This window comes from Podarcis muralis, chromosome 3 (genome assembly GCF_964188315.1).
Source record: "Podarcis muralis chromosome 3, rPodMur119.hap1.1, whole genome shotgun sequence".
Classification (NCBI taxonomy): domain Eukaryota; kingdom Metazoa; phylum Chordata; class Lepidosauria; order Squamata; family Lacertidae; genus Podarcis; species Podarcis muralis.
Window position 1 is genome coordinate 54,950,282 of NC_135657.1, and position 13,613 is coordinate 54,963,894.

A 13,613-nucleotide genomic window follows, 5' to 3' on the forward strand; every position below is an offset into this window, starting at 1 on the left:
TCAATTTCCTGTTTCTTTAACTTTTTTTAAAAAAGGTTTGCTTACAGGGTGGCAGGGTGCCCTGGAAAGTGCTGTGCGAACCACACACTAGCTTAGTTTGCTTTCCGGTTGTGACACTATCATGATAGTTGGATGTCATGTGTGGATGATAATGACAGGTGACAGGAAGCTTGTAAGTACATGAAATAGCTGGACGGTGTGGAGAAGGAGAAGAGTGCAAGAGATGCAATGTAAGATGTTGGACCAGACAGAAGTTCTTGCCAATTGATGGCAAGTGGGGCAGAGGTCCCAATCCAAATTCACATGGACTTGAAAAAGCAGCCCTAATTTTAGTGGTGCAGACTAGGAGTGTTCTTCAACCTTGAACCCCCCAGATGTTGCTGGACTACAACTCCCATCATCCCCAGCCAGTTCCGCCAATGGTCAGGTTGAAGTACACTGACACAGGGGATAAAGGAGGAGTTAAAAGAGATAGCTCTGGGTTGCATCATTAAATACAACTGCATTTCCTGTGTGTCCACAGTTATGTTAGCCTGTACAGTGAACATGACCACACAATTCACATGCTCAATATGTTTCTTGGCTATGTAGGTTAAGAATTAGGGAACCTGACTGCTTCTGCTTAATCTTGTCTGAGCAAAATTATTATGCCCCCTCTCTTCAACTCCAAAAACAGTTTGGTCTCAACTGGAAATTGTTATGCCAGCCAGCTTATTCTCTTTGGTTTGCCTGCTCATGACTTTTCCACCAGTTTCCTCTTGGGTAATCTTTCATTGCAACCAATTTGAGTAAGAAGAGTTTCCTGTCTCTTCTGAGAAGGTAGAGAAAGGGACAGCGCTGGAGGGGGGTCTCTTGAATTCCTGACTCCCGGGTATGTGCAACTTGCTCCTCTAAATTTTCAATGAAATGCTGTTCTGGTATTTACCTCCTGTGTGATATAGTAGGCTAAGAGTTATGATGCATTCACAATAATGTTGCTTTTATTTTTCAAAGATTAGTACTACTTCCTCTTTTCCTTTGGTTAGACAATGCATGCGACTGATTGAAGGAGACAAAATTAAGCAGTTTAAATCAACAAGGTTTTACAAAAAAAGAGGTGAGATTTACAGTGCAATCATATATGATCAGAATTAAGTCCCATTATTTTCAGTGTGACTTATTCCTAGGCAAGTGTGGAGTGGTTAGAAGGTTTGACTAGGATCTGGGACAGCAGGGTTAAAACCCGCACTTAGCTGTGAAGCTCATTGGGCCAGTCACTCACTCTCTGCCTAACCTTCCTCACAGGGATGTTGTGAAGATGAAATGGGGACGGGGAGAACTATGTGCCCAACCTTGAGCTCCTTGGAGGAAAGGTGGGGTATAAATGTAATAACTAATAAGACTAATTCTGGATGACAGCACATATATTGAAATTAAGGTAGAAAGTGCTGGTGTTTGGTTAAATTGTTCCTGTTGTGTTCAGTTATCTATAAACTGGGAAACAGTGTACACATGTTAGGCATAATCCCTATATATCCTGTATCTAATACAGTGGTATCTCAGGTTAAGTACTTAATTCATTCTGGAGGTCCGTATTTAACCTGAAACTGTTTTTAACCTGAAGCACCACTTTAGCTAATGGGGCCTCCTGCTGCTGCTGTGCTGCCGGAGCACGATTTTTGCTCTCATCCTGAAGCAAAGTACTTAACCCGAGGTAATATTTCTGGGTTAGCGGAGTCTGTAACCTGAAGTGTATGTAACCTGAAGCGTATGTAATCTGAGGTACCACTGTATGTCACTTCTTAGCAAATGCTCCATTTTGATACTGCATTTCTCCCCAAGTTAGCTTTTGAGAAAAAGAATGACCCAGCTGTGTTTTAAGTTGTCAATGTGTACACAGCCTCTCCTTGCAGAGCTTAATCCATTTCCCCACCAGAGAAATAGCTGTATTAGCCTCTTGCAGCAATAAAATAAAATAAAAGCAATGAAAGGCCTTATGGCACCTTAAAGGGTAGCAAATTTGGCACAAGCTTTTGTAGGCTGCAGTCCACCTCATCAGATTCATCCAGTGTTATCCTGACTTGCAGGCTATATATACATGGTTTGGGGCAGGGGATTGTGAACAACGCAGTCAGAAGGAAAGGAAATGCAGAAAAGAACAGATTATGATAATTACGCATGTAACAATGACTGTTTGTGGGATAAACCCAGCTGTGTTGATAAAACAGGAACCCTAGCACTGGTGAGCAAGTTAACACATGTTGCAAAATTTTTTGTGTGTGTTCATTCAATGCACAAGTGTCTCTGAGTGTCTCCTTTTAGTAGTGCTGAATGATAACTAGATCCTATGTTTGCAGAAGTGGGTTTATTACGTTTCCAAATGGCTGACCACTTAACTTTGCCACTGTTGTAGTTGAAGAACGAGAAATCCCAGGGGCACTGAATTTTATTTTCTTTGGATGAAAGACAGGGAATCTATAGTACCTTTGTAATATTTGTTTTATTTGCAAATATACAGACAAGGGCTGTGTTTGCCCATAACACTAAGCCATGGTTTATTTAACCACAATTGATTCAACAAGCCATGGCTTGTCTTACAGACAAACAAACAACCCCCACCAAAGCTTGTTTAGGTTTTCATCTCCTCTTTCCTTGTGCCTTGGCAGGTCTCTGGGGCAAAGTCTCCAAAAGAACCATAGTTGAGCAAGGCTAATGAGTTTAGACATAATGCCAAACCATAGTTAAAGCAAGCCACAGTTCATAAGCAAACAACAGATCATGGTTTCACTTAGTGTTTTTTGCCAGAAACCCAGGGGCGTAGGAGGGGCGGGCAGAGGGGGCGGGCCGCCCCGGGTGTCACTGTGGGAGGGGTGACAAGATGGCCCTGCCTCCCCCCATTTGTAGAGCGGCTGAGGGCACGCGCAGTCCGTATGGGTGCCGCTCGCATGGCATCCATATGGGCTGCCACTCTCGCATGTCGTCCTTACGGGATGCTGCTCACGTAGCGGCCTGTACGGTTGCCGTGCAAGTGGCATCCCGTACAGACTGCGCATGTGCAGCATCCCATACAGTCGTCGCACATGCGCAGTCCATATGGGATGCTGCTCGTGCTCGGCGGCCCTTATGGACGCCATGCAAGCGGCAGCCCCTACGGACTGCACATGTGTGGCATTCTGTATAGAGTGCGCACGTGTGGGATGCCGCACAGGCTGCGCCGCTCGGGTGCTGGAGAGGGTTCCTTCACCACTGCAGAAACTCCCCCCCCCCCCAGTTATTCTGCTGGTCTGGCTTCTGACATTCTGACAAACTAAGCTTTGCCAAAGCAAAACATGGTTTAGTGTTATTTGTAAACTAGATGAGACCACCTAAAAAGCAAACAAGTATTCTTGGGACGCGGGTGGCACTGTGACTTAAACCACAGAGCCTAGGACTTGCTGATCAGAAGGTCGGCGGTTCAAATCCCCATGACGGGGTGAGCTCCCGTTGCTCAGTCCCTGCTCCTGCCCACCTAGCAGTTCGAAAGCACTTCAAAGTGCAAGTAGATCAATAGGTACCGCTCCAGCTGGAAGATAAATGGCGTTTCCATGTGCTGCTCTGGTTTGCCAGAAGGGGCTTAGTCATGCTGGCCACATGACCCGGAAGCTGTACGCCAGCTCCCTCGGCTAATAAAGCCAGATGAGCGCCGCAACCCCAGAGTCGGTCACAACTGGACCTAATGGTCAGGGGTCCCTTTACCCTTTACCTATTCTTAAAGCAGATCTTCGGAAAACTCCAGGCTTCATTGTCAGTTCCTTCCATCTAACTCTGGGTAGAACTTTTAATTCTGTAGTCTCTTACTTAAAAAAAAACAACCAACAACAAACAGCCGCCTACTGCTTTTCCTGATACCATTCTGCCATTATCTGGAGACCTGTCACTTTCTCCTGGCTCCAGGGCACTTATCTTGACCATTCAAAATGCTTAGGGGAGTCCAGGTGACCAAATCCCAACCATTAACTCCCACTGAGGAAACATTAACTAACCATCCTGAACTATTAATCAGCAATTGGCCTGACAATCCAGAAGCAGCAGGAACACCTGCTTGTCACCTCTACAGAGGTTTTAAAAAGGGCATTCATAAACTGGGCACTGTGCATAGACCAATCACCCAGAGTAAATGGGAATTAGTGCACAGAAGGCTCCTCATTCAGTAAGTCAGCTGCATGCTGCTAATATTTTCTACTGGCTATAAGGCGCAGAGGAGTCTGGAGAAAAAGGGAGCACAAATCTGCAGACCAGGATCACCAACCCAGGACAATCATCATGTTAAGTTTAATGTCTGTTCTATAACACTTTTGTGCTCTTTCATCCCCTCCCCTGGAAACAACTGCTTCAAAGTAGTGAGATACCCCCAGGCTGGCAGGCACACTGTCTTGCCCCCATGACAGAGGGGGCCCGGGACTGCGCAACATCACAGTGGCATGCCTGTGCTATGTGTTGTGCAGATGCCTCGCAGCATGCGCGTGTGACACAAGCACACTGTGCGACATACGTGCACCACCAATTTGAACTAGGGGGCCTCCCTGCCCCTTCATTGAAAGTTTGTGGGTGCCCCATGGCTCCAGTTAAATGCATGCTAAACAAATTCCAGGATGATTTTCAGAGCAGATGTTTGCCGTGAGCGAATAATATAGGCTAAATATTTGTCTGCTTGCAATAGATAATCATGCAGGGTGGTGAAATGGATTCACTTGTGATGGTTTAAGCAAATGCCATATTGCCTTGTGCACAGGGCAGCACGTAACGGCTTTTCATTGTGATACTGCGCTTGTGCAATGAACAGGAAGCTTCTTGTGGACATTTCTTAAAGTAGTAGGACTTCTTTGGCTACTTCCTGTACAATGTTATCACTTCTGTTTTGTTCCTTGGTGACTTGGGGGTAGTTTCTGTGCAGAGCTCTCTCTCTCCTTATTCCAGGGGGATCTTGCCAGATAATCACTTTGTGGTGCAACTAGAACCTCTTATTTTGTTTGTGAGAGCCATCTATTCAAGGAGGCCTTTCTGTCCCAAAAACATTGTATTTCCCTAACACTCAGATCACAGCATGCCATTTTCACCCAACCTTACCTTGTGTTTCAGAGTGCCGTCTAGAATTTAGATGCATAACATTTCTAGAACCTATTGGATAGTACCTGGGATGTCACTGTTAAATTACATTTGTCCCCTCTCCCATGCTAATGTCACGTTGCCACCATAACACTAGTGGGGTTTTTTGTGTAAATTTTAGGAAATGCACAGGGCCAACTGGTCTTCAGGCTACGTTTGATGAATCCCTTTGTCAGTTTCATCTCCCAACAGCAAATTCTGTTATTTATTTGAAGAATTTATTCATGATTTCCTATTCATTTTTTTTAACAACACACAAGACAATATTATACCAAATCACAGCATATAAAACAAGGGTACCGACTTCTAAAAACAATATCCAATACAGTTCTGCTGCTTCATAAAATTGGCAATAGACACAGCTTAGGATGGTCCCTGTGGAAAGACCGGTCTCAGTAATGTCTTCAGTAGGTATTGAAACCACAAACAGGTTGACCGGCACTTCCTTTGAGAGTAAAGTGTATGTTGAATTTATTCTGTGAAACTATGTTTTCTTTCCATTGAAAAAGTAGTCATAGGAGTTAGTTCAAAATCTGACTTTAGATTCTTTATATGTATGTATATGTGTGTGTGTGTGTGTGTGTGTGTGTGTGTGTGTATGTGTGTGTGTGTATGGAATGACTTAAATTATGGTGCTGGAGAGACTCTTGAGAGTCCCATGGACTGCAAGAAGATCAAACCTATCCATTCTTAAGGAAATCAGCCCTGAGTGCTCACTGGAAGGACAGATCCTGAAGCTGAGGCTCCAGTACTTTGGCCACCTCATGAGTAGAGAAGACTCCCTGGAAAAGACCCTGATGTTGGGAAAGATGGAGGGCACAAGGAGAAGGGGACGACAGAGGGCAAGATGGTTGGACAGTGTTCTCGAAGCTACCAACATGAGTTTGACCAAACTGCGGGAGGCAGTGGAAGACAGGAGTGCCTGGCGTGCTCTGGTCCATGGGATTACGAAGAGTCAGACACGACTAAACGACTAAACAACAACAAGGAACATCTATTGCACCCAGTGCTTTTTTTTCTAGGGGTATGCATACCCCTAAACATTTTGTGAATCTTTGTACTTTTGTCCATTTACTGTATTTCCCCCTCCGCCCCGATTTAAACTTGAGTCAAAATGAGAGTACCCCTAAACATATTTTTTTAAGAAAAGAAGCACTGATTGCACCTATACTGATAATGCTGGCTTTTGCAGGTTGACGTGCTAGAAAAAGGTGCAGAAGACCAAGATATAGCAGTTTTCACAACTGCATGTGTAGAATGTGGGCATTGTCACAGTGCAGTCTCTCACAAGCTGCCATCTGGGGCACAGCCATTGTTGAAGAAACCTCCCAAATGTATTACTGGTGTTACTTTAATACTGAAGATGATCAGTGTGAAAGGCAGAAATGTTGCCTTTTGCCTACAATCCCAACAAGTTCCAGAAAATATAGGCCCAATTTGTTATGTTAGATTTATTTATTTTTTTGTTTAAGTTAAACTGAAAGTTAACTTTGCACCAGGTCTCTGCGGTAATTCTTCCAATCTGATGTGCCCTCGTATGGTAGGAGCTGGGATGGTTCGTGCCATAGCATACTGTTTCGTGTATTTAATGCATTGTGTAATGTATTGCACTGCAATCAATGAGAGAATCTTCTTCTGACATGCCCCAGGGCTCTCTCACCCCTCTGAAAGCAATAGTTCATTATGAAGTGGGAAAATGCTGGCTCTTGCCACATGAGGGCGCGCTCAACTGAAACATCCACCACAACAGAATTATGCACCAAACTAATTTCTCAGTGATTTTTCCCATATTAGAAATCAACATGAGAATTGTATCTTGATAAATGCGCCTCTCGGTGTGTGAAATATTGATAATTACAGAAATAGAGCACTTAGGACTGCAAGGAAACAAAGAAATGTAGATAAAAAATTACTTGATCTGGGTGAATTGTAGGATCAGCACATGTTGAAAAAAATTTAGAGGCAAAGACTAGGCTAGGCATACTTAGGTTTTAAGGGTCTCTAGGAAAGTCTCTCTTTCTGTGTGTGTGTTTAAAGGTTGCACTTGGATTTCACAGCCTGGCGTTTTCAATTAAATCCTAAATATATGTATTGGGGGGGGGGGAAGCTGCTTTTCTGACTATTCACACACACACACACACACACACACACACACAGAGAGAGAGAGAGAGAGAGAGAGAGAGAGAGAGAGAGAGAGAGAGAGACCCTTCATTAATCTTCAAACCTTGCTGACAAGTCATTCCCACCATAAGGGTCTCTGCAGCTGTCCATGCAATTCAGAGAAGGCTGTGACAATTTAATTGCAATTCATACTGTCATTTATTTATTTCAAGCTGTACATTTCCAGAAATGCAGCTCTCTATATAGCTAGACTGTGATGATGTGTTCTGTGACAGCCCCAGCTTTCAGTCCTTAGAGCTGCAGTCATTAGCCCTTTCTGCATGACTCTCAGGTTTATAAAGAATCTGCCAGAGTGATGAGGGAGCAGAATTGCAGGTTCTGCCTGCACTGACCTACACACATTCATTTGGAAGGTCAGAGAATCTGTGCATGCCATTCTCTTTGCTTGATTGGAAACCCTGCTTTAATTGGGTTCCCGATTGCAGGGAGAGAGGCTCTTACCATGATCCCACTCCTCCTCACCCAAGTGCTGCTCCATGCACATTAATTCTTCATCCAAATGTTATCTGAAAAACCCTGTAGAGCTGAAAGTTTGGCAGCAGCTTCTGAATTTTCCATGGGAGCAAGGGGGTAGGGGGTGAGGAAAAGTGAGGAGCATTTCCAGTGTCAGATATTTGGATGTTGCTGTGACTTACCTTAAATCTGGCTGTGTAGAGAGGCAACGCATATCACCGCCCCATCAATAACAGCTGTAAAGTAATGCAAAATTAGCAGTTACATCAACAATTTATACAATCGCCTTGTTGTTGAGATCCGACTCAAAAGACAATGGAGTGTGTTAGTAGCACTGACGTGACCTCCCTGGGGCTCAAGCCTGGGCAGTGTGTATAGAGGTCTTGGGTGTCATTGAAATTCTACTCAAAATGATGCAGAGTAGATTCCAATGCATAGTTAGCAGAGCAAAAACTTAAAACACATTGCAGGACATTGCACATTGCAGTGTGACGCGGCAGCTAAAAAAGCCAATGCAATTCTGGGCTGCATCAATAGGAGTATAGCATCTAGATCAAGGGAAGTAATAGTGCCACTGTATTCTGCTCTGGTCAGACCTCACCTGGAGTACTGTGTCCAGTTCTGGGCACCACAGTTCAAGAAGGACACTGACAAACTGGAACGTGTCCAGAGGAGGGCAACCAAAATGGTCAAAGGCCTGGAAACGATGCCTTATGAGGAACGGCTAAGGGAGCTGGGCATGTTTAGCCTGGAGAAGAGGAGGTTAAGGGGTGATATGATAGCCATGTTCAAATATATAAAAGGATGTCATATAGAGGAGGGAGAAATGTTGTTTTCTGCTGCTCCAGAGAAGCGGACACGGAGCAATGGATCCAAACTACAAGAAAGAAGATTCCACCTAAACATTAGAAAGAACTTCCTGACAGTAAGAGCTGTTTGACAGTGGAATTTGCTGCCAAGGAGTGTGGTGGAGTCTCCTTCTTTTGAGGTCTTTAAGCAGAGGCTTGACAACCATATGTCAGGAGTGCTCTGATGGTGTTTCCTGCTTGGCAGGGGGTTGGACTCGATGGCCCTTGTGGTCTATTCCAACTCTATGATTCTATGATTCCCCCAAAATAGACCAGAGGCAATTGTATTTCATCAAGCAGAGCTTTACTGCTACTGAAGGCAAATGAACATAATGGCCACAAATCCAATACGTTCAGGATTGGCACTGTCCATAAGAAATCCAGTTGCCGCAGACTTAACTTAAACTTACAATAGCTTATAATAAGTCTAAACCTTAACACTATCTATGTACAGAACACCACACGAGAAGGAAAAGAGATAGAGAGAGAATGTGTGAAACCCAGGCTCCTTCTGGCCCTGCTAATTTATAGTCAGCATGACCTTGACAGAAAGAGATAACAGAACCATTTCAAACCAGCTGTACTCATCTTTCTTTCACACAGAGAAGCTTCCAGAAGCTTCCAGAACCCTCTTGAATTAATTAGAATGGGAAAGATCTCTACACATCAGATCAATACTTTCTGTACAGTGGTACCTGAGGTTACATATGCTTCAGGTTACAGACTCCCCTAACTCAGAAATATTACCTCGGGTTAAGAACTTTGCTTCAGGATGAGAACAGAAATCATGCTCTGATGGCGCGGCGGCAGCAGAAGGCCCCTTTAGCTAAAGTGGTGCTTCATGATAATAACAGTTTCAGGTTGAGAACAGACCTCCAGAACGAATTAAGTACATAACCCGAGGTACCACTGTACTAAGAAATGCAAACTGACACTGAGTTGCGCAGACGACAAGACCTCCCTCAGCCTCGCTGAAGTGTTTCAAAGGAAAGCAGAGCATTTGGCACCAGCTTGGCTGCAGGAGTTGCTGGAAGGAGTTGTACAAGGAGCCATCCAACCATCTTAAGGACACCATGCTGGATTTTTGAAGGGTTTACTCCCTAGTCTTTTCTTCTCCTGAAGGCAGTGGAGGTTTAGGACCAGTGTTTTCCTTCTCCTAGATGAGCTACCTTGCAGGTTGACATGCCCCACCTGCCCCTCACTTCCCTCTACAGCACTTACAGAAACTGTCTTCTTGACCATTGGACCGATTCTTGGTCTCGACTGCTTAATCTGCCAGAGCCTATCTTTGCATGCAGGGGAAGCCCATAACTGATGAAGAGTTTGAGCCCCATTGGCTATCCTCACTTGGTTTAGCCTGCCAGTCAAAGTCATTCTCACATGTGACAGCTTCTAGGAACAACAGGTGAGAGCCAAGTGCAGGGTGGGGACCAAAGGTGGACAAACTACCCCAGAAGGAGCACAATGTGTCCTCTATGAACATAGGTGTAGTCTGGGGGCAGATGCCCCCCCCCCATCAATACAAATCTGAGGTTCTGCTCCCCCCCCATCACACCATACATTCTTTACATAATGTGTGTGGCTATACTTCAACGCCCAATCTTCTTAGCATAGCATTGACTTACCTCTCTCAAGAACCTGTATATCCAGCTGCATCCTTTAAAATTTGATAACCAACTATTTTACCAATAGTAAGGGGTTTTTTTTGTTTGTTCACCATAGTTCCCCAGACTCTCATTTTTTTCTTCATATGTTGTAGCCCATTTAGTTATGCTATTATTGTTTTTGTTATACTGTTTCATTGTTTTCTGCTTAATGTTTGATGTTCCTTTATAATTTGCATGATGAAAAAAGGTGTTTCCTATCTGCTTGTTTACATTTGGAATATAATTTCTGAACAGCATTGGTTTTTCTTTTCTTTTATAGGATCCCTCCTCATTTTCATTTCCTCCCTTGCAGCTACTTTTAGAAACATCTGCCTTATTTTTAGTTTCCAATAGCTGAAGGCAACAATGTGAGCATTTTGGTCTATTGTTTTAGAGTGTTTGTTGTTCTTTAGCTTATTAAAAGCAAAATGCATATTAAGAATAGCACATCTCAGTTCACAAATTCTAAAAGACTTATAGGCACTTCTGTCTGGTGTGCCATAGTCCTTTTTTATTGTTGAGGTGTTTGTGTATAGAAAGAAACCCCTCAAGAACAAATTATTTTAAAAATGTACTCAACATACTTTAACTCCACCCTTCAATGCAACTATTTCCAGACTTCTAGTTGGCATGCATAAAAATGTGATGGATGTATCCAAAATACATGGGTTTGAGCCAGTCTTAAGTCACAGAGAAGATCCATTGAGGCCAATAGAACTTCTTAGTCATGACTAACTTGAAGTCCCAGAGGGTCTCCTGTAAACTGGTTTCAGAGGGTCTCCTGTAATCATGACTAATTCTGCCTCTAACTCACTGTTTATCATTCCCTATATGTTAACTTCGAGCTTCTGAAATCCAGCCTTGCTCAAAGTGTTCAAACTGGCCAGAAATAAGTTCTATGCTAATATAGCCATATTCATGGTGGAGAATGCCTTAATTATAGCTAGAGGGGCCACTTTCTTAAGAGAGACAACACCATCCTGAGAGGTGGCAAGCTCTAACAGATCAATGGAAGGGATAAATTCAATTATTACAACAGTTTCTAAAAAAATTAAAAGCCTCTTCTTCTTCTTCTTCTTCTTCTTCTTCTTCTTCTTCTTCTTCTTCTTCTTCTTCTTCTTCTTCTTGCCAAAGCCATTACAAAAGATAAACTACACAAAACAAAATAAAATATATTACACAGTTAAAAAATTATTAAAACCAGACATACTGTCAGATAAGAGTTTGCTCCCTTGAAGAATGTAGTTTATCATCCCCACCCTTTTTTGTCCTTAAAATTGCTGCCCTAAAGGCAAAACAGGCCACTTTTTCCAGAGTGGGAGGGGGACCTGTCCCATAATAAAAAGTTAATTGAATACCCAATTGATCTCCCTACTGGGAGATTTAAATATTGAAACAAGGCTGCTCTTAAGTCCTCACATCATTTATTAAAGATCAGCAGGAGATAAATACTAAACATGTTGGGTGATATCCAACAGTCCACCCACTGAAAGCAACAAACTTCCCTAATTTCAGTCAATAGATTAAATGGGTCTGCTCTGAGTATGGCATAGTTGGATATCACTGTGTCTTTGCGAGATCATTTCACCTTTAAGAAAAAAAGGAAACTTAGAGAAGCAGCCTCCATGTCAGAACACAAATCCCAATGACAAATAAGAACAAAAACAAATGTTTTATGAATAATAGGAACAACCCAAAACTATAGTACATCAATGGATGATATTTATTCTCATTCTCTCTCTCTCTCTCTCTCTCTCTCTCTCTCTCTCTCTCTCTCACACACACACACACACACACACACACACACACACTTACTTTTACTGGGAAGTTAAGTGGGACATGTATCTGGTAAATGTGCTCCAGACAGCAACTTCTAATTTGGGGAAGCTGCTTTGAAGAACAAACTCCTAGAGGAATCATAGAATTTTAGAGTTGGAAGGGACTACGAGGATCATCTAGCCCATCAGATCACTCCATTTCTGTTTCTCGAGACAAGATAGGGCAAATTGCATGAATGCATGTTAGCAAAGCAGAGAAACTGTTGTTTCTTTTATAACAGCTTGAACTATTTTGGCTTTTTGGGAAGAACAAAAAAGAGGGACTCTGAACTGAATGGCTAGTGAAGCCTAATGCTTTTTCATTACTCATCCAGAACAGAATGAATATGTCTTAATTACTTAACAATACTTGGAAAATGTACAGTGTTTTAGAGGAGGTGTGGGTAGACTTTAGGCTTGTCTTTTACTTAAACCCCAAGAGGTACACCAACCAGAGTCAGATGCTCAAACATTGACTCAGAGGCATGGACATGTACTAATTAGAATTAAGGAATGGGGGTGGAATTGGCACTATGGAGATGGTTTCATCAGTGCAAGCATTTCTGCTTGCCAGGTGGACCATTTGCCCCTCCCCTCACTGACTGGTTGAGGGATTCACTTGATCAGTGCCATTTTTCCAGAAAAAGAGGTGCCGGAACTCACCATAAACACCTCCCTTGTTCTCTTATAATGGCAATGGCACCCACCTGAGAGATGCTGGAACTGAGTTCTAGTGAGCTCTGGCTGAAAAAAGCCCTGCTCTTGATCCTTCTAAGCAGAGTTGGGGGGGGAGGTGTCAGGAACGTGGCCCCCCCAGAGCGCAGGAGATGAGTTAGACTCAGAGATTGAACTAAATGAACAAGGGTCTGACTCTGCAGATGAGAACTAGCTGTCAGAATCGAGAAAGGGCTGTTCGACCCCCATTTCTGGAGAAGACTCTATTAGCTCCCAAGGAGAGGAAGAGTTGGGAGGCAGCCAGAGCGTTGCTAGGCAATCAGCAGATAAGCAGAGGTCCGAGTCTGGGTTGAGTGGGAGCAAGGAGGAGGGGGAAGATCAACCTCTCAGTCCCTGATCCAGGCTTCTGGATAAAATCTGGGTGTGTCTTTTTGTAAATAAACGTACATAAACTTGCCGGGAGTCATTACTCCTTATCAGGGCCTGATTGCCTGCCAGAGATCATTATAGGAGAAGAAGATGGGGAAAGTCCCATTGCAGTTGTGGGATTTATGCTGGCTCCTGCTGGGGCAACAGTTTTGTTGAATCTAGCCTGGGGTGTCTCTGTGACTGAACCAGAAAATTGCTTTTAGGACTAGAAGTGAATGCACCAGCCTTTCACACCTAAATCCACTTCCATTTCCCCTCTACTCTGTCTTTGTTTCGGTAGTTTAATTCAGCCTACTGCAAAGCCCGCAATGATAAAAAGCTAAATTCTATCTACGTTCTGCCCTTTACTTGCCTTAGGGAGTTCAGACTATGTGGCATACATTTTTTAGTATTGCTTTCAAGAATTCTGTAAGGTAGATACGAATGTTAGCATATGAGAC

The 13,613-nt window shown here is 43.3% G+C and overlaps 1 protein-coding gene across 2 annotated transcripts in view; it reads left to right on the plus strand.

Annotated features, from left to right (window-relative positions):
- Positions 1 to 743: 743 nt before the first annotated feature.
- IPCEF1 (interaction protein for cytohesin exchange factors 1) overlaps positions 744 to 13,613 on the plus strand; it is a 38,198-nt gene continuing 25,328 nt past the window's right edge. Inside the window, exon 1 of one of the 2 annotated variants that reach the window (XM_028723714.2) lies at positions 744 to 871. The gene's annotated coding sequence lies outside the window, so the exon portion shown is untranslated. The remainder of the gene's footprint in view (positions 872 to 13,613) is intronic. The other variant, XM_028723713.2, reaches the window with a different exon arrangement.